Source organism: Silene latifolia, chromosome 10, assembly GCF_048544455.1.
Source record: "Silene latifolia isolate original U9 population chromosome 10, ASM4854445v1, whole genome shotgun sequence".
Lineage (NCBI taxonomy): Eukaryota > Viridiplantae > Streptophyta > Magnoliopsida > Caryophyllales > Caryophyllaceae > Silene > Silene latifolia.
The window spans coordinates 51240102-51262769 of record NC_133535.1 but is presented as its reverse complement, the minus strand read 5'-3'; the positions used below and the strand labels follow the sequence as shown (position 1 = coordinate 51262769).

Sequence of the window (22668 nt, the reverse complement as noted above, 5' to 3'; positions counted from 1 at the left end):
AGTCTTCTGTTATGCATCCATACCTGTGGGTTGGGACCCTGACTTCGGATGGAATGACTGCTCCTGCTCCAAACACCAGGCCGAAAGGAGTTTGTCCTGTTGCAACCTTGGGTGTGGTTCTGTCAGCCCAGAGAACCAGAGGCAACTCTTCTGCCCATTTGCCCCCTATCTCTTCCAGCTTCTTTTTCAAGTTTTCAACGATAATCTTATTGCTGGATTCGGCTTGTCCGTTGGATTGGGGGTTCCTGGGAGTAGACTTCTGCAGTGAGATATTCCACCTAGCACAAAAAGCTTCTATCTTATTTCCAATAAATTGGGATCCATTATCACAAATAATCTCAGATGGAGTGCCAAACCTGCATATGATATTGCGTTTAATGAAAGAAATAACCTGCGTTTCTATAACCTGGGAGGATGATTCTGCTTTTATCCACTTGGAGAAGTAGTCCGTCATGGCGAGCATATAAACTTTGTTTCCTGGTGCCTTGGGTAATGGTCCCACGATGTCCATTCCCCACTTCATGAAAGGCCAGGGTGAAATGACCTGATGCAGAGGCTCTGCCGGCTGGTGGTTGACGTGGGTGTGCCTCTGATAAGCATCACATTTTTTTGCGAACTCCATGGCATCTTTACGCATTGTGGGCCAGAAGTATCCCTGCCTCAGTGCCTTGTTGGACAAGCTCCTGCCTCCTGCATGGTTTCAACATTCTCCTCTGTGGAGAGCATGCAAAACAGCCTGAGATTCTTCCCGATCCAGGCATCTGAGGTAGGGTCCAGCGAGGGATTTTCTGACCAAGACACCATCAATTAGTATGAATCTGGATGCTTTCATTCTGAAGCTCCTTACCTCCTTTTTATCTACTGGCAGGATGTCATTTTGCAACCAGTCCTGGTACGGTTTCCTCCAGTCTGGAGTATCTTCTTTACTGCTAGTGATGCACAACACTTCTGCCTCCTGTTCAGGTTTCAGTATCGCTGGTTCTAGTACGTGAACAATTGGTACTGTGGAGATGGCTCCCGCTTTGAAGGTTGCCCCCAAGGTCGCTAGTGCATCGGCTTCTACGTTCTGGTCCCTGGGGATTTGTTTGATGTTGAACGTGGCAAATCTGAGAGTCAACTCCTTTACTACGTCTATATAGGCCATCATCCTGGAGTCCCTGGCTTCATAGCAGTCATTTACATGGTTAACTATAAGTTTAGAATCACTGTAAATCTTGAGGTGTCTGATTTTCAGATCCAGAGCCAGCTTCAGACCCAGGATCAACGCCTCGTACTCTGCTTCGTTGTTTGTGGCTTTGAATTCACATCTTACAGCCTGGACTATGAGATCTCCTTGGGGTGATTTTAGGACCAACCCTACTCCTGCATCTTTTGCGTTGGAGGCTCTGCCCACATGAAGTTCCCACACTTGATCTCTTTTATCTTCTTCCAGGTTCAAGATGTCTCGTTCTGCCTGGGTCTGAAGAGCCGGGCAGAAATCAGACACAAAATATGACAGAGCCTGAGACTTTATTGTTGTACGAGGTTCGAATTTCAAGTCATAACCGCTCAGGTGCACGGACCACTTAGCCATCCTTCCTTACAATTCTGGTTTTCTCATGATAGTCTTAAGAGGATAATTAGTCATCACGGAAATTGTATGAGACTCAAAATAAGGACGCAATTTATAAGATGTTGTAGCTAGTGCAAGGACAAGTTTTTCTAGTGACGTGTACCTGGTTTCTGCTGGAAGCAGAGACTTACTGACGTAATATACTGGATGCTATGATCCTTCCTGCTCTCGCACTAGTACTGCACTAACTGCTGCTTCTGTGACTGATAAGTATAGGAATAGTGGCTCTCCTGGCTCTGGTTTATAGGAGTGACGGGGTGATGAGATAATGTTTCGGCTCCTGAAATGCTTTCTCATGCTCCTTTGTCCACTCGAATCTTTGGCTCTTTCTAAGTACATCATAAAACAGCCTGCATATGTCCGAGGATCTGGATATGAAACTGTTTAGAGCTGCCACTCTTCCGGTCAGGCGCTGGACGTCTTTTGGTTTCTGTGGTGACTTCAGCTGCAGAATTGCTTTGATTTGCTCGGTGCTGGCCTCTATCCCCCTCTAGGTCACCATGTACCCCAGAAATTTTCCACTGGATACTCCAAAGGTACACTTTGTCGGATTCAGCTTCATTTGATATTTTCTGAGGGTGTTGAAAGTTTCTGTCAGGTGCTGGTGATGTTGTGAAGCCTGCTTCGATTTGACGACCATATCGTCTATGTATACTTCCATAGTTTGGCCTATTTTCTCTTTAAACATCATGTTTACCAGCCTCTGATAGGTGGATCCTACATTTTTCAGTCCAAAAGGCATAACGTTATAGCAATAGATACCTCGCTCGGATCTGAATGCAGTCTTTTCCTGGTCGCTGGGGTGCATCTTTATCTGGTTATATCCGCTCCAGGCATCCAAGAATGTCAGCATCTCGTGACCTGCAGTAGCATCCACCATGGCGTCTATGTGTGGTAGTGGGAACGGATCTTTTGGGCAAGCTTTGTTTAAATCCGTAAAATCAACGCAGACCCTCCACTTGCCATTCTTCTTCGGAACCACCACCACGTTAGACAACCATTCTGGATATTTCACTTCTCGAATTTTTCCTGCAGCAAGCAGGTTATCTACTTCCTGGTTTATGACCTGGTTCCTTTCAGAAGCAAACTTTCTTCTTTTTTTGCTGCACAGGTTTATAGCTTGGATCCACACTTAGCTTGTGAGTTATCACGCTTGGGTCTATTCCTATCATATCATTATGTGACCAAGCAAAACAATCCATGTTAGTTCTCAACAACCGAACGAGTTCTTCGCGAATGTTACCTGTACATTCTGATCCGATAAGCACAGTTCGTTCTGGGTTCAGTGCGTCCAGGATGACTTCGTATAGTTCTGCCTACTGGGGCTCAATGTACTCATCCTGGATGCGCTGGCTCTGTAATTGCTGTGCAGGCGAGCCGATTGTTGAATTCAGAGCCACTTTATAGCAATCCTTAGCTTATTTCTGGTCCCCACGTATCTCTTGCACCCCCAAGGTGTTGGAAACTTCAGACACTGGTGGTACGTTGAGGGTATTGCCTTCATCTCGTGGATCCAGAGCCTGCCAAGGATCACATTGTAAGTAGAGAGTCCGTCAATAACCCGATATCTTATCTGCTTGTTGACACCTCCGGTATAAGTTGGGATGACGATTTCCCCTAGGGAATGCTTTGTTTCGCCACTAAAACCAACCAAGGGAACCGCCTTCTTCGCTAGATCCTTTTCGGTGAATCCCATGCCTTTGAGCGTCTCTAGCATGATTAAGTTGACGGAGCTTCCGGTATCCACTAAGATCTTTCTCACCTCGCAGTTTCCTATGGGTAGCGTGATGATTAAAGCATCGTGGTGTTGTTCTGGAGCAGACCGAGCATCTATTTCGTCAAAGGTGACTGATGGCAGATTCTGGCGATTGATCCTGCAGGAATTTTTTGGTTTATCTCCCTTTGTTCTGGTGGCATGCCTCTTTGCTGCTGAACACGTCAGTCCGCATAACTCTGATCCACCTGTAATAACATTCACAGTTCTAGTGCATTGAGGAGGAGGAGGAGATGGCAGAACCTGATCTGTTGAGTTTACTCTGGTTGTGCCTCTGGGTAGGAGGTGATCCAGGTTTCCTTGATCATAATGATACTTGACTTCCTTTCTGAGGGAATGGCATTCGTCGGTGTCATGGGTGTTGCTGTCGTGGAACTCACACTTTTTACCTGTATCCTTTCTGCTGTTGGCGTATCCTTCTGCTGGAGGTTTGGGCCATCTGACTCTGCGACCCAGCTCCTGCAAGGCTTTAAATAGTTCTGCAAGATTAGTGGTAAAACCATACTCACTTACCTTTGGAAGCAGGTCTGCCTCGCTTTTTCCTTCAGAACTTCCAGAAACTTTGTTTACGCTCCTGCTGTAGGGTTTGGATCTTTTACTCCTCTTCTCCACTGGAGCTTTTCTGGATACTGGGTCTGAATCATAAGTGCCTCTGATGGGTGCAGAATCTTCCTCTAGCCTCATGACAACAATCACCTTAGATTGTACTTCCTCAAAGGTAGTGCACGGATGCATGGTCAGGTTCTTGTACAGATCTGAATCCTGGTGCAGTCCTCGGAGGAAGGCTTGTATAGCGGTTGCTATATCACACCTCGGGATTGCCACTTTCTCCTTGTTAAACCTGTTCAAGTAATCACGAGTAGATTCCTCAAACCCTTACACTATCCGGTAAAGGTCGGTGGTCTGCTTCTCTGGCCTTCTGCTGCTGCCAAACTGTTGGTTCAATGCATTAACTAGGTCGGCGAAGTTGGCGATACTCTTGTTGGGCAGGCCGACGAACCACTGCAGGGCTGTTTCAGACAAGGTTGTCCTGAATCCTTTGCACATACAAGCTTCCTTCAAAGATCCAGTTGCGGTTATCACCATCATTTTTTGCTTGTAGTGGTTGATATGATCGAGTGGATCTGTGGTTCCGTCGTAGAGCATCATGGCTGGCGGTACACATACTTTAGGAACACCGACAAGGGTTATGTCGTCTACGAAAGGTGAGTCTGCGTAGCTGTCTTGTGCTGCTTTCTCTAACGGAAGTGCTACGCCTGGTATCCTATACATCAGTTCCCTCAGCTCCTGGTACTACTGCTCCTGCAAGAGGGTTAGAAACAGGCGGGAAGGAACCAGTAGGTGTACCTCCTAGCCAGGCACTCCAGAAAATTGGCCAGACGCTGGATGACTGGTCAATGGTGTTGCACTGATTATGGATCCAGGCTGCCATCCTGGTGTCTGATGTAGGCTTCCGATCCAGGCTCCACTGGTGAACTGGCTGGAGGATGGAATTGCTGCATTGATGACAGGTCCAGATTGCCATCCTGATGTCTGGTGTGCGGGAGTACCTGAAAAGGGCGGAAGGTCAAATCCTGAAGGAGTGTTAAACAAAGCATTACCTGGTGTCTGCTGCAGGCTGGACGGGTTGTCGAACGACAAGCATCCCAATCCTCTAGGCTCAATTGGTTCACTGGGTGCTACTCCTGCAAGGTCTAGCCTGGTGACTAGTTCTGATGGATTTGACCGACTCGATCCTCCACTGCTGGTCAAGTTCAGAGCCTTAGATGTTGGTGCTGGTTTGGGCTGGACTGTGTAGACACCTCAAAATGTCTACCTAGTCTTAAGGGTACCCGATGATGAGGCTAATATTTAATGACTAAGTGAAAATTGACGATGTTATAATTAAAAGCTCTTTACGCTTACTTCCCGATAAATCACATAAAATGCCCTAAAACTACCCTTCAATCCCATCAAGTGTTTTCCAAACCAGTCAATAATTTGTAGAAATTATCTTTTGAAACTTGATTCGAGATAATTGTGATTGGCCCAAAACCAATACATACCCAGGAAGAAATAATTCATTTATATGGCCCGTGTAAAATTGAACGTTGCTTGTTTTCGAAATCCGTAGTGAGTAAATACCCAATTGGTTCACCAAGTTGAAGTCCACTACTTGGGATATATTACGTAAAATGGCATAGGAGATTGGGTGGAGATAAATTTATGCACATGTGAAATTGTATGAAAGTACAAAGATTAGTGGAGGATAAGATCTACATTGTTAGTTGCTATTAAGATCAAGATTTAAGATATACTACTAAAGTGATTAGCAATGCGCAGAAGAATAGACGACGGAAAGTAGAATAAAAATAAAGTTTCAACTCTTATCTTTCTTAAGTTTCCAAATCTCACCAAACTACAATTCTATGCTATGTCCCTATAAATATCTCATGCAAATACATGAGGACGGGGGGAAATAATAGCGAAGGGGACAGACATACACACAAATAAACGATACATACACAAATCAAAGACCAGATCCAGTAATTCTATACTCAAATCATCTGTCTCAAATATCCTATCCCAGTTTCAAAGCATAACCATTCACATAAATCGTCCCAGTTTCCATATAAGTGCATAAGAACCATTAATTTACGACAAAGTCGAAATTCATTAATAGTCAACATCCACATAGGCCTGAGGGTACCAATATCAAATAAGTTTTTTCTTTACTCTTTCTTTTATTTTTATTTAATTCTTTTATTTATTTTCTCTATTTTATTGTATTTACTAACCTAGTTAATTTGTCTTTGTCTCAAATTTACATCGGCTTGTGTATAAAATTGTATAATTAACCTTTTTAATTGTTAGTTTCGTCGTAGAGGCCGTCAGTTTGATGGGCGGTCCGGGTGCCTAACACCTTCCCTGACCGTACCTTCACCCCGAATCCGCAATCTTTTGTTCAGACCGGAGTGACGGATCAGTCCCCATATCAAGGATCAAAAGGGGCTTTTCCGTTAAACTTGTTTTTGTATGTTTTTTTATAAAACCTACTGGCGACTCCATATTTATTAACTTATTTTCAAAAAGGAGATTTTTTTCAGGGATCTCACAGTGGCGACTCTGCTGGGGACTTAATAAGCGGGTAAGACTTGAACTCTATTTGTAATATTATATATTTGACTTTTTTTTTACTTTACATACCTGTTAAGTCGGCTATCGAACCGTAACTAATTAAGGGGTCGTTTGGTTCATTACTTAGGAATGGAATTGATTGGAATGAGAAACCATAGGAGTATGGGGTTCCAATTCCATACCTTTCAAAACATGTTTGGTTCATTAGAAAAATAAACATGAAGGAATGAAGTTTGAATCCATGGGAAGGAGGTGGGTATGAGATTCCAAGGGATTGGGGTGGAATGAGAATCCATCAGGATTCTAACTCCATTCCAAAATACCCCAACCAAACACTAGAATGACTAGAAACCATTCCATTCCATTCCAAACCCCCCAACCAAACACCCCCTAAGTGTTGGCCGTATAAACTAAATGGAATCACATAGACTTTTGCGTTGGCCCAAGGAGAAGAAAGCTTTTGACATTTGTGTTTATTTTGTTGATCTACGTGATGCATTGCATAACATGCCAACTAACGGCTTCTTGTTATTATTGATATATCTCGTGGCCTGGATATTCGAAATAAATTATAACTAATTTACCCTTGTGATTGATTGCTCTTATGTTTAATAATCTTTAAGAGTTCACATGTGTATTTACTTTTGGTTTTATTTTTCTACTTATTCTTTATATTGTATGGGACAAAAAAGGCATAGGCTCTCCGTAAGTCAATATTATGCCATTTAAGCTACCTTATTCACCCTCGGTAAAGTATGTTGTATACCTAGAAGGTCAATTCGACCGACTAGGCCTTACACATATTTTCCACCTCATGACGTCGCGTTTTGGCAACTCGTCTGGTCCATATGACTGGGGGAGCACAAAAGCGAGAGATACCCTCGGGTATTTTAATGTTGTGAGTACCCAATTGCCAACCATAAACCTAACCATAGATCCCGTAGAACCTTTGTTAGGCTATATTATGTGTCATGTTTGTTAATTTTTGACATAATCTTACTCGTAACAAATTAACCCAAAAAAAATTATGATAAATAGAATGCGTTCTAGATGTGTGTCAACTAGGATAAGTAGTATGCACTCACATACGTACTTACAGCAATAAATTAGTCCTAGCCTACATTTGCATGAAGTAGTTGCATACTTCATATAATATTGCATCCTACATAGCCATAATTGGCTAGAGCTTTGCGCATCCCATTAATTAACTAACATATGCATTTGATCCATTGAGTCTACATTCCAAAGTCACATTAGGATGTCCCTGTTTTCAAATAGCATTTACCTCGCATGCAATTTTACCTCGCATTTGCATATAGCTTATACTCAGTAGGCTGTCACCATTTGGCTTGTGCTGGCTTGTGTTTGGTTGCATTTCGTATCGTATCATCATCATAGGACATTACATAGGTTTTGCATTTAGCTAGTTCACAGGTCAGTCCGTCATTCTGTCCGTCGGTCCTGCACACTCAAAAAAAAACCAAAAAATATTAGTTCAATTGTTCAGTCAGTCACGCGCCAACACTAATACCAGCACCTAATTTAGCTCGACCTTTGCATTCATGTAACAAAAAAAATATAGGTCCTTGCATTCAGGTCTTAGCTTTAGCTAGCATTAGATACATGTGCATTCACTATTTAATTTAACTCCATTCTAATCCTGTTATAAAAGAAATAAAATGTTTTTCTAAAAGCTAAGATGTCATGATCTGAGATAGGGAGGAGTAAACAAGACCCTAATTTTAATAGCCACTCTAGCTTGGGAACAAAAGAAGGGTACAGGAAGACTAGACAATACCACAACTCACATGTAGTTTCCATCAAAATTTGCTTAAATTAGGACCATCCAAATCCTTTCTCACTTGCATATATATATAAAAAAAACTAAAAGTAAGAACAAATGTCAATAGAATAAGAAAATTCACTCTTATAGTCATATAATCTCATACGAGTGTTCCTGACATTACCTAAAAAAAAAACACTAGTTTACATAAGTGTCTAATTAAGTTAGGACCATCCTAGTCTTTTTGAGTGCATAAAAAAAATGAAACAAAGAGCATATGCCATTTTTATTAGTCATTTGTTCTACTTTTTACCCTTAACTAGTAGAATAGACTTGAAATACTTTAGGTCGTATCTTTTTAGTGTAGATCAGTCGACCTCTTAGAGTCAGCCTAAACGAGGGCGTGCACTAGACCATCTTTTCCATCTCTGTAGTGTGATAATTCCTTGATCGCCATGTCTCTAACTAGGTGACCTATAGGTTTGGAGATTCCATCTTTCTACTTGGTTCGTTAATTTCCCATACTTCATGTGACTAGTAGTTTAAATGAGCATAACTCTCTATTTACCAAATTTGTCAATTTCTCATATCTCAAATGACCACTAGATGAGCACAATCTCATATGATTGGCCATTCGCCAAATATTGTCATCCATTCTTATTGGTGCTAGAAAACTAGCTCAAAAATATTCAAACCAGATTTTTAGTACACCCGTGTCCAAACATACCAAACAAGACACGGGAGCGCGCACTCAGTGCTATTTTATAGGAGACCACTAGTCCCTTAGAATGAACTTAAGATGTGAGTCCAAGTACTTATGCAAGCTCAAAAATACTCGCACCAAAGACTCTCATAAGTCAACAAAAATTCAAGTCAAAGTTCCAATCAAATCCAGCGTCAAAAGTCTCAAAAATTGACAAAAAAATCTAGCCAAAGTGCAATTTATGATCGAGTGTCAAAAATCCTAAAAATTCACAAGACAAAAAAAAAATCAGCCAAAGTGGCAATTTTATCCCGTATCAAAAATCTCAAAAGACAAAAAAAAACAAAGTTCCAGTAAAAAAAAAGAAACAAAAAAAAGTTCCAGTAAAAAAAAGACAAAAAAAAAGTTCAAGTAAAAAAGGCAAAAAAAGCCCCAGTCCAAGATACAAATAAATATTGCAGAGTAGTCATTTTTTCATTTCTCAGACAAGTCAATTCACAATTACTTTGTCTCCATTCCTCTTGGGACGATCCTTTCATTCATTTAGGTGAGTGAGAGAGGCACATAGGTCTCCAGTGTCTTCTAACACCATAAAACCTTCACTCCATTCCATTTATCACCCTCGTTTAGCATCTAAGAATTCGGGGGATGTACAGTAAGTTTATACGGTCACAAAAGTATTTTGTTTCTATGCTATTAGTTTTGTTTAATTTGCCGAGCTTGTTACTGTAAAGAGGTCAAAACTCATTTTACAATATGAATCTCAAAATCCAAGGCAAAAAAAAAATAAGAAAAAAAAATTGGCACACCACGACCCATATCAGGTCGGAAAAAAAAAAAGAAAAAAGGAGAAGAAAACAGGTGTGCTAGCTATGTGACTGACACAGGAAAATACCTGAAGTACCAGGGGGCCACCAAAGTAACAAGGGGATACCACAAAACACAGAGTGAAGAGTTTGAGCTAAGACCGGGAGCATAAGTAAATACTCCGCGCATATGTTTGACTACATTTAGACGGCAAACCTGACCAAAAAAAACGTTATAAGGACATACAAAGCAATGACGGTTCAATAGGCACAACACCTAAAAAGCTAGGACTAGATATGTCCCTTGCCCATATCATGCTCAGTAGCACGTTTTGAAAAAATTAACAAGACTAGAAATGAGATGTGTCATGTGTCTGTGGTCTTTTTAGGAAAAGAATGCATTGTCAATTAGCTAGTGTTTGTCTCCATTGTCGTAAGTATATTAGCATCTCACATCATTGGCATCATAAGCACTCTTTGCATTATCAGCATACACTACTTGCGTCATACAATATATCATAAATTATTTACATTAATGTCGCAATCCCACAATCAGTTCAGTCCTATTATCAAGCACACAACTTGATTCGCGAGACCAGTAAAATTATCAGTTCAATCATCAAGCATACGACTTGACCATCGAAAATACGGAACGAAAAACAAAGTATGTGTAACAAACCTTCTAACAAACTGGACACGTCAGCAAGATAGTTAGGAGTTTGTTATTAGGCGGTTAGAAAGTTGTTATACTTCTTGTTATAAATAAGCTCATCTTACACTTAGAATCATTCATTCAATCATTTTACTCTCACATTTCCTCTATCATTCTCTCTGTAATCTGTAAAAAAGCGATTTACCAAATTAATAATCAATTGTCCAAATTCTTTTCTTGTTCTCAAGAATTTCTGCAATTGTTTCAATTGTGTACAATGATTCGGAATTAATCCCGATTGTTGTTACAATTGGTATCAGAGCCCCTTCGGTCCTGAATATCACACGCCATTTCCGCCATTATAGCTAGGGTTTCAAGCTCCAATTGCTCTTTCTGGATAATTTGGGGAAAAATTCGAATCAACACTGGCTAAGCTAACAGTTGCTCAATTACAATCTCAAATGGAGGAAAGAATGAAGCTGATTGAGGATTCCATGGGGTTAATGCGGGAGCAAAACCAGAGAATTGAGCAATTGCTCTTGGGACTGCAGAACAATGGGAATAACATCAACAATAATGGTGGAACTCGGGAAGGTATACCTCAACAAAACACTCGCAATTTCAATTTTAATCCCAGAGTTGAATTCCCTGTTTTTGATGGAAGTAATCCGCGAATTTGGGTCAAAAAATGCAAGAAATACTTTGAATTGTGTAAAGTTGCTGATGATCAGAAACTCAATCTTGCTTCCTTGTATATGGTGGGTAAAGCTGAGTCTTGGGTGCACAGTTATATGAGTATGAGATTAAATGTAGATTGGGATGAATTTGTGTTGGATTTGTGTGCCAGATTCAAAGAAAATTTGGGAAGTAATGTTGTGGAGGAATTCAATAAGCTTCAACAAACTGGGTCCTTGGAAAATTATCTTGATGTCTTTGAAAATTTGAGGGGATTGATGTTACAGAGGAATGCATTATTACCTGAGTCATATTTCTTGGATAGTTTCATTGGTGGTCTAAAACCTACTGTCAAGCCTTTCGTTAGAGCATTAAAACCTGATACAATAGCTGCAGCAGTAGAATTAGCTAGATGTCAGGAAGAAAGTCTGGCAGCAGTAAGAACTGTGAGTAGACCTTTGCTTGACAGACCCCAAACAAAATTACACCGAAAATACCCAAAGATTCACCAATCCAGGTTATCAGAACAATAATAATACCAAATTCACACAACCCTTCCAGAAATCAAACACTTATCAAAGACCCACAAAACCAAACTACAAAAGATTAACTCCTGCTGAGATTGAGGAGAAAAGGAAGAAAAATCTTTGTTTTCAGTGTGATGAACCATACACATTTGGTCACACTTGTAAAGGGAAGTTGTACAATATTGTGTTAGTGCCTATGGAGCCAGAGGAGGACAGTGACACATTAGACTTCCCTGGAATCCTGGATACACCTGAATTCAGGAAGGAAGGTGAAGCTGAAGTGGAGGACATGGGGACAGAGCAACCTGTGATCTCTCTGAATGCCATCTCTGGTCATACTTCTTATCAGACTATGAGAGTACAGGGCAGGGTCAAGCATACTGCTGTCCACATCCTCATTGATTCTGGAAGTACACATAATTTTTGTGATACAAAGACTGCACAAAGGCTTGGCTGTAAAATTACAACAACATATCCTCTAGAAGTTTATGTTGTCAATGGGGAAAAATTTATGACTTCAAAAGTGTGTAAGGGGTTCAAATGGTTACTACATGGAGTTGAGTTCACAACTGATGTCATGGTTGTGCCTTTAGGTGGGTGTGAGATGGTGTTAGGAGTCCAATGGCTCTCATCTTTAGGGCCAGTGGTATGGGATTTTGACCAGCTGAAGATGGAATTCATGTATCAAGGGAAGAGGTGGGTCCTTAGGGGTATCACAAAAGGGAGTCTAAAATGGATCTCTGGTAGGCAAATGGTTGCTGAACTGAGCAAAGGGGGAGAGTATGATAAGGGTCAATTCTTTGCCATTCAAGTGCAACCTACTTCCTCACCACTATTGATACATGATCAGGTATCTACTGTACCCCCTGAAATTCAGAAGGTTTTACATGAATTTGGTGATTTATTCATTGAACCAAAGGAGTTACCACCCCATAGAAATCATGATCATAGGGTTCACCTCAATCCTGGAATCCCACCCATTAATGTAAGGCCATACAGGTATCCTATGATACAAAAAAATGCCATTGAACAAATTACTAGGGAGATGATGGAAGCTGGTGTGGTCAGACCTAGTCAAAGCCCATTTTTTTCTCCTGTTGTTATGGTTAAAAAGAAAGATGGTACATGGAGGTTTTGTGTGGATTATAGGGAGTTAAACAAAAATACTGTCAAGGACAAATTCCCTATTCCAGTTATTGATGAATTACTAGATGAGTTACATGGGTCATGCATATTTTCCAAAATAGACTTAAGGTCTGGATATTGGCAAATTAGAATGCATCCGGAGGATATTCAAAAAACTGCTTTTAGAACTCATGTAGGGCATTATGAGTTTGTAGTAATGCCTTTTGGCCTTACCAATGCTCCCTCAACATTCCAGTCACTGATGAACTCCATCTTTAGTGAGCAATTAAGAAAGTTCATATTAGTGTTTTTTGATGATATATTGGTCTATAGCCCTGATATTGCATCTCATGCTGTGCATTTGAGGGATACATTGGGAATTTTGAGACAACATCAGTTGTTTGCTAAGATGAGTAAGTGTAGCTTTGGAGTGGACCATGTGGAATACCTGGGACACATAGTGTGTGGGAGGAGTAGCTACGACCCTACCAAAATACAAGCCATGCTCAAATGGCCACCTCCTAAGTCAGTTAAGGAACTCGGGGGATTCTTGGGCTTAACTGGATATTATAGGAAGTTCATTAGGGGTTATGGGATCATCAGTAAACCCCTAACTAATCTACTCAAGAAAAATGCATACATATGGAGTCCTGAGGCAGAAGTGGCTTTTGAAACCTTGAAACAAGCAATGACAGCAGCCCCAGTACTTGCCTTACCAGACTTTAACTCACAATTTGAAGTAGAAACTGATGCATCTGATATTGGCATAGGAGCTGTCTTGACTCAAAAGGGTCATCCTATTGCTTTTATAAGCAAGGCCTTGGCTGACAAACATAAGTCTCTATCTACATATGAAAAGGAGTTGCTAGCCTTAATATTAGCTGTTGACAAATGGAGACCTTATTTGGTAGGCCAACACTTCATCATTAAAACTGATCACTTCAGTTTAAAGTACCTGCTGGGGCAGAAAATAACAAGCTCATTTCAGAGCAAATGCCTACCCAAGTTGATGGGATTAGATTATGAAGTGCAATACAGGAAGGGGAAGGAAAATACAGTAGCTGATGCTCTTTCTAGAGTAGGAGGGGCTGAATTATTGACCATATTAGTATCTCAAGTGAGAACTGATCTCTTACAAAGGATCAAAGATAGTTGGCAGACCCCTGAACTAACACAGCTGATACAAGACCTTAAAGATGATCCTACTGTAAATACCAAATTCCAGTGGCAGAATGACCAGTTGGTGAGAAAGGGAAGATTGGTTATAGGTCCTGATGTTGACCTGAGATTGGAAATCTGTGCCGTAATGCACAATTCTTCTCTTGGAGGACATTCTGGTGTTCATGCTACATACATGAGAATGTCAGAGCTGTTTTATTGGAAGAATATGAAGAAGAGTGTGAGGCAATGGATTAAGGAGTGTGGGATGTGTCAGCAAAATAAAACCCTATTGCAAGCACCTGCTGGTCTCCTACAACCATTACCAATACCTGAGGCAATTTGGGTTAATATTTCTATGGATTTCATAGAAGGTCTTCCTAAGTCACAAGGGAAAGACACGATTTTGGTGATAGTAGACAGATTGAGTAAATATGCTCACTTTCTATTACTCACTCATCCTTTCAAGGCATCTGATGTGGCAAGGGTATACTTGGATCAGGTCTTCAAATTACATGGGAACCCCAAGTCCATAGTAAGTGATAGAGACAAGATCTTCATAAGTCAATTCTGGCAAGAGTTCTTTAAACTACAAAAGGTGGATTTATTGATGTCTTCTGCTTATCATCCCCAGACAGATGGACAGTCAGAGGTAGTTAACAAATGCCTTGAAACATACCTTAGATGCATGACAGGGGAAAAACCTAAGGACTGGGTACAATGGATACCATTGGCAGAGTGGTGGTACAATTCTAATTTTCACTCTGCCATAGGGACAACTCCTTATGAAGTGGTGTATGGGCAATCACCTCAATTACATACCCCTTATGTTAATGGTGATAGTGCAGTAGCTGCAGTGGATAGGAGCTTAAATGCTAGGGAAGAATGCATTCAAATGTTGAAATTTCATTTAAAAAGGGCTCAAGACCGGATGAAAAGTCAAAGTGATAAGCACAGGACTGACAAAGAATATCAGGTGGGAGATTTGGTGTATGTCAAATTGCAACCATATAGACAACAATCAGTGGTATACAGAAGTTGTCAGAAACTCTCACCAAGGTACTTTGGGCCATTTGAAGTGTCTGCAAGAATTGGCAAGGTGGCTTATAGACTGAAGTTACCTGAACAGTCCAAGATTCATCCTGTGTTCCATGTTTCTCAGTTAAGGAAACATCATGGTACTGTGCCTGTCATTAGTGTGGTCCCTATGCTTGATGACGACCTACAACTAAGGGCAGAACCTGTAGCTATTTTGGAAAGGAAGATGATGAGGAAGGGCAATGGTGCAGTTGTATATTTTCTGGTGCAATGGTCTAATGGCACTACTGAGGATGCTACATGGGAAGCGTCGGATGATTTCATTAAGAGGTTTCTGCATTTTGATTTCTTAAGCTTGAGGACAAGCTTCACTGGAAAGGGGAATGTATTGTAACAAACCTTCTAACAAACTGGACACGTCAGCAAGATAGTTAGGAGTTTGTTATTAGGCGGTTAGAAAGTTGTTATACTTCTTGTTATAAATAAGCTCATCTTACACTTAGAATCATTCATTCAATCATTTTACTCTCACATTTCCTCTATCATTCTCTCTGTAATCTTCTGTAAAAAGCAGTTACCAAATTAATAATCAATTGTCCAAATTCTTTTCTTGTTCTCAAGAATTTCTGCAATTGTTTCAATTGTGTACAACAGTTCCGGAATTAATCCCTGATTGTTGTTACAGTATGAATATGAAGTCAGTCAATAAAGAGACAGAATACTTACGATCTGATTTGGAGCTTGAAAGCAAGAACGGAAGTCCGGTAAAAAAAAATCACAAGATCTGACGGGGCTCCTTCATCAGTCATCCGGTCACCAATCGGGGGTTCAAATTACGGCACACCTCCGCTTATTTCGCTCTATCTCAGGAGCTGGTAGAGTCGACAATCGCCAGCTCCTTCATCAGTCAACTCGTCATCATTCTATTGCTCAGACGATGGCTACAACGACACAGTTGCTGTCAATTATGTCCCACATCAGGATATTATGCTTGAAAATTAATGGAAAATGTGAAGATAATCATTTAAAGAGCATTAATTGAAAATCAATCGACAAAGAAAATGAAGCACTTACTTCGGTGCTCCGTCACTGATCATCGGGTCGCCAATTAGGGGCTCAAATGGCGGCACAAAACCGCTGATCTCGTCCCAAATCAGGATAGAACGCTTGAGCAAGAATGGAAAAATTGAAGATAATCATTTAAAGATCATAAATTTAAGATCAATCAACATAAAAAAAACCAGAAAAGACAGCCGAATGACGAAGATACCGACAGTACAATGACTGGCGCTGCTTTCATCCCATATCAGGAGCCAAAGGATCGGTATCGTCATCGATTATCTCGTCCCATATCAGGAGCCAAGGTGCTCGATGGTGCTCTGACATCGATCATCTTGTTGCCAATCAAGCACTGGAATGACGGCCACGATGACGCAACCGGCACTGATTTCATTTCATATAGGAGAATCATACTGATTTGATTTTTCTATAGTGAGCAACAATAGACAAACTAAATGAAGAAGATCAACTAGGATGAGAAATTGAAAGTTTGGTCCAAGGCTTTGTTGAAGATAAGATTAACGCCATTTCTAAGTCAATGAAATGGGTCCACTTAAATTGAGGCATCAAAGTTCCACTGACTATCACTCGTCTTTTCTTGTAAAATGGGAATTTGCAATATTCAAATCTGAGTCCGTAAATTAAATTCTACGTTTCTCACTCGTTTAAAATTCAAATTTTTTAACTAATTCCAGCCTATTTCGTAAAATAAAATTTTATGATTTTTTTTTAAAAACTCATTTTTATTTAAAAATAAAATTCTCTAATCAATTGGTTGGCAGGCCCTGACATGCATTTGAGTTCTTAAAATAAAATTTTCTGAACTTACCTTTTTTGCGAAATAAAATTTTGCAAATCCTTTGGTTGGCAGGCCCTGACATGCATTTAAGTTCTTAAAATAAAATTTTCTGAACTTGCCCTTTTTGCGAAATAAAATTTTGTAATTTTCAAACATATCGGTCGGCGGGCCCTGACACGCATCCTAGTTTGTAAAATCAAATTTTACATTCTAATCCCTTTTCAAAATAAAATTTTGAAATTCCTTGGTCGGCAGGCCCTGACATGCATCTGAGTTTTTAAAATAAAATTTTCTGAACTTTCCTTTTTACGAAATAAAATTTTGCAGATCCTAGTTTGTAAAATAAAATTTTACATTCTATTCCCTTTTCAAAACGATTTGGTATTTCTGATAAGTAAGGACACGCTCTATACTTGACATACAATCAATGGGGTCATGCCCCTCCATGCCACATCTACCGCATATCTCCACATGCTCAGTAATTGCACAAACTTGTGCACTCTCACCTATAGCTTCCGTAATCTCCACATTACCTAGACTTTTGCTAGGACATTCCACTGCAGCTGAAGCCAACTCGTTGATGCGTATCTATAATATGATGTTTTACATCTTTATTTCCACGCATTTTATGTCTATTATATGTAGTTTATTCTACTATTTCCCCTATTTCTGTCTACTCTCGTGTTTTTATGTAATATTGCAGATTATTGCGGAAATGAGTAGAAAATGAACCAAATCTTGACCCCGGAAGCTAAGCTTAGGAAGGACATGAATATTTGACTCATAATTGAAGTTTAGAATGCATTCCAAGGCCTGAAGATAGCAAAAGCATGGGTGCGTACGAGTTTAACAAGCAAAGAAGCACCTCACGACATTGCAGCCTGCTTCAGATGGCTATATCTCGAGTTCTAGAGCAGATAATCGAGTGATGCCAATTGGAGGTGAAAGCTTATCCTCTTAGCTTTCCAACGCCGCGTAGAACTCCTGATTTTCCCAAGTAACGAAGAAATGGCAGCTGTTTTAAGATCGGTGCGCGCTGCAGGAATCGTCAGAATGCAATTCTGTACAGCGCTGTTGGTCGATCGACTGGTCCAAGTGGTCGATCGACCACTCCACGAGTCTGACGAGAATTTAAAGACGAGATTTAGCTTAAGCTCATTGTATATTAGGCTTAGGAATAAGAGTTGCGTGATATTCCTATATAACGTAGCTTTAGCTTTCAGTTTTATCATTCAGTTTTCATCATCAAAATTTTAGGGTTCTCTAGTTTACATTAATTTCTCAATAAAGTTCTTGCTTCCGGATTTATTCTTCCTTTCTATTTCGGTAATATCCTGCTTAATTTCAGTTTCGCTCCTATTTGCTTATTAGAGTTAGAATTGCTAGCTTAGAATCCCACGACCCTAATCTCTTTATTGCGTTTTTATTGCTTTAATTACTTCAGTTATGAATTCCTTTGTTGTTTTTATCATGTTTGTTGTTATTGTCATTCATATGAGTAGCTAAATACCCCGTGCTAAGATGTGAATGAATTTGTGGCGTAGACGACGTAGAATAGGTAGACCTGTTTCGGGGTTTAGTCGATCGACTGATGTCAATAGTCGATCGACTGAAAACCTAGTCGATCGATTGCCCCAGCTAGTCGATCGACTGCATCGCGTAAGAATTAGCATTGTTCAATTGATTTAATTGCAATTTTTGATAAAAGACCGAGAGGCTATTTGTTAAATTCTTAGGAATTGACCGACCCAATAGATCGAAAGAGAGGGGAGGGCAATAGACTACCAATTGAACGACTAAATTATACCAAGATCGTAAGATAAGTAAAATTTAGGCATTAGGAATCACTTTTCAGGGCATGAGCTAGTATTAGTGAGACCTAGGGACTAGTAGCTTAGGCTGAGCGGCTCTACTTGTTAAGTTGGTCTGAGAGGACTTCTTATTTTCCCACCTTACGTGATTATTTCAGATTTACCTAGGACTTGCGTCGTCGTAGCTACAATGAACCGATCGTCATAGCATCCTTTTTATCATCGTTTACATCGTCAGTTTCATTTGCCTATTTATTTATTTGCGTTTAGTTTAATTATAAATCAATCAAAATCCCCCTCATTGTTACCCTTAGACTAAAATAGAAAGCAACTAATAATTCCCTACCTCCCTGTGGTTCGACCCTTACTATCACTATCTATAGTTTTAGTTCGGAATTTATAAATTTTATTTTTGGTGCACACAACGACAGGCATCACTCGTTAACTTGCCTACTCTCTCGGGGATTTCCATATTCTGCAACATGGATAGACATCTCTTCAGTAAGACGCCACCCTTGATCATCTTCCACATTTTTAGTGAATCTCCCCTTAGCTACACTATCAAGAATAGCTCTTTGGTTTCGATATAATCCGTTGTAAAACTGAGTACAAAAGGACCAACGCTTGAAGCCGTGATGAGGCACGGAACGGACAAGCTTCTTAAACCTAGTCCAAGCCTCATCCAAGTCTTCAGTAGGCAATTGCTCAAAAGAAGTAATTTGAGCTCTCAAGGTATTGGTGCGCTGCGGTGGGAAATATCGCATGTAAATGGCCAAAGCAAGGGAACTCCAGTCGGTTACACTGGCTGCCTCCCTATCTAGATCCCTCAACCATTCCCGGGCATCATCGGCTAAAGAAAAAGGAAAAAGAACTCCCTTCACTTTGTCCTGTGTCACCCCAGCAGCAAGAGGAATGGTAGAGCAATACTCTGTAAACAGCTCTATATGCCTGCATGGATCTTCTTCAGGTACCCCCCTAAAGCGATTTCTCTCGACCAGCTGTATGTAAGATGGGTGGATTCCAAAGGTTCCCGACTCAGTAGTGGGTAATAGGAAACCTTTTGGAAGCGAGTCCACATTAGGCTCTGAATGGCTGGCTATATTAGGCATTTTCGCAGATAGAGTTTACAAAGCAAAGCAGGTGTGACGATGTTCTCTTATAGAACAGATAACCTGCAAAACTAATCAAAAACTTCGCAAAAATGAGATCAGTCTCAAGGAATAAATTCCTTGAGACGAGAGACAAACTTAAATAAAGCAACAAAATTGCGCCACCTCCCCGGCAACGGCGCCAAAATTTGACAGGGCAGTCGTATACCTATCAAAAATAACCAACTGGCTCTAACTAATATAGCTAGGGAAGTCGGGTCGATCTCCACAGGGATATCGGAAAATGTCGGCTTTGTCTAAGTTCGTCACGGTAACCAAATTGGGGGGTTGTATTTGAGTAATTGTTCTAAACTAACGAGAATGAGGTAGAGAAAAAGGATTAAGCAGATAAAGAAAGCAGCTAAGACAGACGGTTCACATGATCATTCGGTCAAGTAATATAGGTCTCAGGTCAATGCAAGTATAGTCTAAGGAGCATTGAATATCTCCTTCCGGTCTCAATTCGCCCTAAAGCACAGATAGCTTAGCTTCCGCCCTCACTATAGTGCCCTAATGTTCGCTACGAGTCTCACCCTTTCCAACCTTCCGGACCAGGTCAAGGTTTACTATGATAAAAATGTCTAATTGCGTCGACTCAATTAGACAGATACAATTAACTGTAGCGATTAACAACAAAGACTACACAAGCATTAACCTAATATGGCAATTACTATTCCTTCATAATCATGGATCCCCTAGCCTTAGCGAAAGGGAATTAGCTACACATTACTACGGAATCAACAATAATAATATATAGACAACAAGAATTAAACATGATAATGATAAAATGAAATGAAAACAATTAGCAATAGCAAAATAAAGGAATAGAGAAAATAGAAGCAATGAAATGAATTAAGAATAAGAACAAGAATTAAAAGGGGACAATAATACCGGATACAAATTCCGAATCCGAGTAGAAAAGAGTAGGAGAAGAGTAAAATGAAGAAGCAGTTGAAAAATATAGAGTGAAAGTGAATGAGGAAGAGTTACGCAGTCTACTGTACTTAGTAGCATACGAAATCTCTCCTCTAAACCTAATCCATAGCTTAATTACAAAAGCCCATACGAAATTAGGCGGAAAAACTCATATACGGGTAAAATCCCTCGATCGAGTGGAAATAAACCACTCGATCGAGCAACTAAGCGTCAAACCTCTCGATCGAGTGGAAATAAACCACTCGATCGAGTAACTCCTTGTATTGTCTTCTCGATTAGATACTGGGACTGCTCGATCGAGTAATCTTCAGTATATAAAGCATTCGATCGACTAGAAAAGTAGTCGATCGAGCTATTTTGGCACGTTAGACACTATGACACCCTCCGAAACCAGCTCACGCGTCTTCAAAGTGATAAATTCCAAGCTCCAGCTCCTTGTTCTCCATAAATGCATGCAGATGGGACGAGTTTAGGCTTGATTTAGCTCCTCTTCGGTTTATTCCTGTAATTTACATAAAACGAACCAAAGTAGACTATTCGGGGGTATTTGTAGCTAGATGCCACGTAAATAGTACAGAAATGCGTGTAAAAATGAGGTAAAAACCTTATATAAAATACACGCATCACAGATGCAGAGGAGACTCCTGCTCCAGAGGACGGGGCTGACATACTCTGGCTGCTGGAAGGATTCGGGCTGGTTCCGGACATGATGATGACTGGTTCAATCTTTGCGATATTTGGCTATAGAAAATGATCACTATGCCCCACGGTGGGCGCCAAACTGTTTTGGTAAAAATTTACCAGGTTATTAATTTAACTAGTGAGTGTTAGTGATTAATCTATGGCCAATGACGGAACGAATGCAACGAATTTAACGAACGAATGAACAACGAAATGAGAGAGTGACACGAGGAATATTGGTGACGCGGAAAACCCGATGTGGGAACAACCGCGGGAGGAGTCGGAATCCCACCAATTTGGCACTATAATCGAGACAAAAATAAGGAAAAGAGGAAAAATACAATGGAGATTGGCTAGTGTATTATTTGTAGAATGCTAAGAGTTTTGTTGTCGATGTCTTGGTGATAGAATGAGGTCCCCTTTAGTTTGCCTTAGCTCTCCTTTATATAGTGGTTCAATGTTAGGATTTGAGTCAACAACATTCTCTCAGCTTCTGCTCCTGAATTCCTACATCGGTTACTCCAAAATAGGAGGTGGTTGCTTGACTCATTCAATGCCCCATTAAATACTCCTTTAAATTCTCCACTAAATGTTCCCCTAGCCATTATTGACTTTTTCCATTGAATTCTCTTTTCCTGCATCTGCATCAAGGTTCTTCCGAACCAGGGTCTACTCCTGATTTTCAGCCTTCAATCCCCAAATAATAAGTAACGGCTGTTGACCCATTTATTTCATCATTTACTCATTATGCTAAAGATTCCTTGTTGACTTCTTCAAACCTTGCCAAAGAAGATATTTATATTTTTCCCACTAAATACATTGTTGGGCCCCATCTTCCCATATCATCAATCTCTTCCTCCAAATCTTATCCACTCACACCATGCCACGTCATCTAGGTAGAAATTATGAAATTTTTCCCATAACAGTCTTCATGATATGCATTTTTTTGATTAGGTCTTTCTTAAGACGGTCTTAAGTCAAGACTTCTCATAGACCCTTTTCATTTTAACATTATTCACATCGATTGTGGGTGCGTCTTAGACATTTTTTTTCTTATTTTATCTTATTTTATGTTTTTTTGTTTATCTGAGTCTTTCTGAAATTATAAGGCTCGGTAGGTTGGGGCTAAATCACCAAAGAAAGCGGCTTAAGAGTAAATTTACGTGATTTGTGTATGTAAGCTAACTAGGTTTTCGGAATAGGTAGTATGGTTCTTATTTCAGTGGTATGGAGGGATCTAATTTTGGGGTCAATTTCTGATTGG

General features: G+C 40.2%; 1 long non-coding RNA gene across 3 annotated transcripts; it reads right to left on the bottom strand.

Moving 5' to 3' along the window:
• Window positions 1-7513: 7513 nt before the first annotated feature.
• LOC141605627 (uncharacterized) lies at window positions 7514-16679 on the bottom strand. Of its 3 annotated transcripts, none has more exons than XR_012526403.1 (5): window positions 16245-16679; window positions 16045-16136; window positions 15697-15928; window positions 9885-10012; window positions 7514-7971 (listed from the first exon to the last, which is right to left on the bottom strand). It is a non-coding gene; the product is annotated as an uncharacterized LOC141605627 (long non-coding RNA). The 3 variants fall into 3 exon arrangements; XR_012526401.1 differs by having other exon boundaries at window positions 7514-7964; window positions 16241-16555; XR_012526402.1 differs by having other exon boundaries at window positions 7514-7964; window positions 16245-16477.
• Between the last annotated feature and the right edge of the window lie 5989 nt (window positions 16680-22668).